The 4,367-nt window shown below is 34.7% G+C and overlaps 1 pseudogene; it reads left to right on the top strand.

Moving 5' to 3' along the window:
* Positions 1 to 323: 323 nt before the first annotated feature.
* LOC107894516 (26S proteasome non-ATPase regulatory subunit 4 homolog) lies at positions 324 to 3,749 on the top strand (annotated as a pseudogene).
* The last annotated feature ends 618 nt before the right edge of the window (positions 3,750 to 4,367 follow it).

Here is a 4,367-nt window from a genome sequence, read left to right as displayed (position 1 = left end):
AGAAGCATAAGTGCAAGCGTCCAGACGATAAACACCATTGCCACAGCCATCGTTTCCGCCGAGTCCTCATTCCATCCCTGAGTCTTCAATTGTTTTAACTATTCCAATCTCTGAGGCCAACTGCTTCAATCTCTTCTATCAAGTCTGTTTACCCTCTCTCCGATCACTGTAACATTTCCATTCCCTCTTTTTATTTTCTCCAATTTATCTTTTCTTCTTCTTTTTAATGGTGTTTAACATTTGCACAAATTGATGGGTTTTGTTTCTTTTACCTTTTATCGAAGTGTTATAAATCATTTACTATCGATTTTCCTTTTTAGACTATGGAGGTGATCATCTGCGATACGGATCTACACTGGCTTCCCACAAGGGCATGGGCACCTCGTTCGCAGGGGCACCGGTGGTCAATCTTCCGTCAGGTCCTTTTTTTGGGATTTGAACTTTTATCTTTAAAAGTGTTCTCTTTGAATGTCAAATGATTTTCCCTTCCCTGCAGTGGCATTATAGCTACTGTTTTCGGCGCTACTGGATTCCTTGGTCGTTATCTTGTACAACAACTGGGTAATTTAAACTTAATCTCGTAGTTATAATTGTACATTGTTTTGCCTTAATGTGTACATTACGGAGAGCTTGCTGCTGTTGTTGTTGTTGTTTTAAGGCTTATTTGTGTATACTGATTTTTTTCTTTTTATTTTAGCTAAAATGGGATCTCAGGTGTTAGTTCCCTTCAGAGGTTCCGAGGATAACCCTCGTCATCTCAAGTTGATGGGAGATTTAGGACAGGTTGCATACCTTATGGAATTGCGTTTTTCCCCTTCTTTCTTTAAATTCATATTGAAGTGCTTATTGTGTTTTATTTGGTTTTAATTTGATATTTCTCTTTATCAGATAGTGCCAATGAAATACGATCCGAGGGATGAAAATTCAATCAAGGCTGTGATAGCAAAGGCTAATGTTGTTATCAATCTCATTGGTACACAATGCCTTTCTTCTGATAATACCAATGAAATAAATTTAAATGTTGGATTTGTTCGTTTGATCAGTCTTGATAATATTGGCAGGAAGAGAGTATGAGACAAGAAACTTTAACTTTGAGGAAGTGAACCATTTCATGGCAGAACAACTGGCAGTGGTATGTTGGAACTTTTATTCACTTTGAAATTGGCACCCTTGATCTCTTGATGATGTTATTAGCATGAATTTAGATCAATTCTTCTATATGGGCTAAATGTTATTCCAGTCCCTGTTTTGGACAAAGGTGTGGGGTTCGAAGTAGAAGAAAATGAATTGTTTAGAACCTTTCAGGAAAGGAGAGTTGGGTATGCTTGCTATTTTAGACTCTATCGTATGGGTCTTTAAATTTGAATGTAAATAGCAAGTTGTTTAACTGCATTTCCCTTTTTTCATTTGTGCTGATATTTATGAGAAAGTTAAGAAACAGTGTATAGTTTGTGACATATGTTACATCATCTTCTGCTATCAACCATGTCTACTTTTAACTAAGCTTAATTTTGTAGAGTTTTTAGTTCTTAATATATTAGTTTTTCCTTCTTGATTTGACACTGACATTCTTAACCATCTATAGTTTGATGATATATGAAGTGAGAACTTCTGTGTATTATGCTTTTTCATTTTTCAGTAATAAACTTCTGTGTATTATACATGACTAAATATTATGATTTTTTTTTGTCATTAATTTTTGTTTTGAAGTTTTTCTCATGTATTTCACTTTTGAATATATGCATTACGTGTTTAAAGTTGCATTTGTGGCTTTTGTCACGAGCATAATTTTTTTAAGAACAAAATTGCATCCGGTAGATGAGAATAATGGCAACCTCTACCTCTCATGCCTTTTCTTCGGGGTGGTCCATATGATGTTTAATAGATTTTCTGAGCTATCCCTTGTTTGTGAATATATAATTCATGTTCATAAACAGTTAAAATTTCAATGATATTAATTATGTGATAATTAAACTGCAAATGGATCTAAACTAGTCTTAAATGATTTATTAAATGAGTTTTAAACAAACATAAATAAGCTTGTTTGTGAGGTTCGTTTAACAAATGAGCTTCAAAATCTTGTTCATGTTTATTTATTTAGCTTGATAAATGAACAGAAATTTAATTGTTTATGAATTGTCCATCAGATTATTTGCTCGTTTACAGTTCTAAGGACTTGTTCTTGCTGATTGAGTTTTGCATTAACTTTTAGTGTAGTTTGTCATTTTATGCAAAAGCAGCTTGATTAATGATTAGTCCCTTAGTGTTTTTTTTAAGTATTTCTGGATTCAAGGTCATAAATGCTTTCTTACTTTCCCCATCCACATCACCTTCTTCCACTTCTTCTTAATGTAATTTTCTATGTTTTAACATAGGTCTATAAATGGGGGGTAAGATGAACCTAGCAGCTGGAATTCAGATTGCTCAGCTGGCCCTTAAGCATCGCCAAAACAAACTTCAACACCAAAGGATTATAGTTTTTGCTGGAAGGTATATTTGGTTGATCTTCAATTTCCTTATTTACTTCAATTTGAATATAACTATTTTCCCCTTATGTTTATGCTTTCAGTCCCATTAAGTATGAAAAGAAGGTCCTGGAGATGATAGGAAAGAAATTGAAAAAGAACAGTGTAACTCTTGATATTGTTGACTTTAGTGAGGATGAAGATGGAAAGCCAGACAAGTTGGAGGCTCTTCTTGCATCTGTTAATTATAATGACAGTAGTCATATAGTTCATGTTCCTCCTGGTCAAAATGCACTTTCTGATGTGCTCATCAGGTTTTATGTTGCTCCGCCTTATTCTTTGTTTTCTCTTCAAGTATTTGGATTCTTGAGGGGGAAATAATACATTCTAGTCATATAGTTATATTGCTGCTTAATAGTGATTCTGTATTTCTATGGCAGCACACCTATGTTCACTAGGGATGGGGAAGGAGGAGGTGGCTTTGCTGCTCATGCAGCATCAGTAGGTGTTACTAATTTTGATTTCGGAGTGGATCCAAATATAGATCCAGAGCTGGCTCTTGCCGTAAGGGTTTCTATGGAAGAGGAGAGAGCAAGGCAAGAAGCTGCTACCAAGAAGGCTGCTGAGAAATCTTCTAATCAAGAAAAAGAAGAGGGAAGTGCAACCACAGTCCGATTCGCAGAATCCAACTGAACAAGTTACTGATCCCATGGTTGTATTAGTTGTTTTGAAGTCAAAATATTTTACTATTCCACCAATTAATATCCGTTAGCATTGGATAATGCAACTTAAGTTTCAAATTGGTTTTGGCTAACTGATGTTGTGGCAGGATGAGGATGATGCTTTGCTAAAGCAGGCCCTTGTATTATCGATGAATATCCCAGGATCTGATTCTTCTGCGGGTGATGCTGAGATGTCTGAGGCTACCAATGATCAGGAACTGGCCATGGGTGTGTCTCTGTTATTTGTTTGTTGTCTTAACATATAAAGGTGTATATTTGTCAATCTACTTATGGTCTGAAGAATTACAAAATGCTTCTATAGATTCTGTTTCACATTTACGATGTGCACAATTGCAGCCATATTGGTTTCCGGATGGTCTACAATTTCATTATCTTGCTGAATCCCACAAACTTTTGTTTCTTTTTTCTTAGGTTTGAGTTTTTATTGGATGCATGGTCCAGGATTAGCTGAATTCATGCATAGTGACGACTTGTTTGAGCTAACTACTGATCTTAAAGTGTGCATTCTATCATTATTTTGTTCTATTTGTATTTTGTTAGATTTCTGGTGTAGTATGATAAGTGCGATATTTTGTTTGATTGTTATTGATAAACTTTCTATTTGGTGGCATATATATTTATATTATAGATATTATTCTTCTTAATATTTTGATAATGAAATTTAATTTTTTTATATTTTTCATGACTTTTATAATATATATTTTTTAAAAATTTAATGACTTTTAGCGGCGTTTTTGGGGAAAGCGCCGCTAAAGGTCATGACTTATAGCGGCATTTGTGGGGAAAGCGTCGCTATAGGTCATGACTTTTAGCGGCGTTTGTGGGGAAAGCATGACCTTTAGCGGCGTCTTTTTAGATAAACGCCGCAAATTTTTGTGGCGTTATCTATAGTGACGTTTTTTGTGGTGTTTGCAAAGGCGCCACAAATAGTTTTAGCGGCGTTTAAAAGCGCCGCTAAAGGCCTAAAAAATGCCGCTAAAAGTCAATTTTGCTGTAGTGTAATTAATATTATTATAGAGGTATTTTCATCTTTTCATACTTTTATATAATCTTCAAATAAAACAATGGAAAAACATTATTTGGCAATTGAACACAAGACTAATAATTTCATATAAAAAACTCTTAGCAAACAACACCACCAAGATACATCACTAAATAC

Source organism: Gossypium hirsutum, chromosome A13 (genome assembly GCF_007990345.1).
Source record: "Gossypium hirsutum isolate 1008001.06 chromosome A13, Gossypium_hirsutum_v2.1, whole genome shotgun sequence".
NCBI lineage: Eukaryota > Viridiplantae > Streptophyta > Magnoliopsida > Malvales > Malvaceae > Gossypium > Gossypium hirsutum.
Note: the sequence above shows the minus strand (reverse complement) of the source record. Positions and strands in the feature narration are given on the sequence as shown.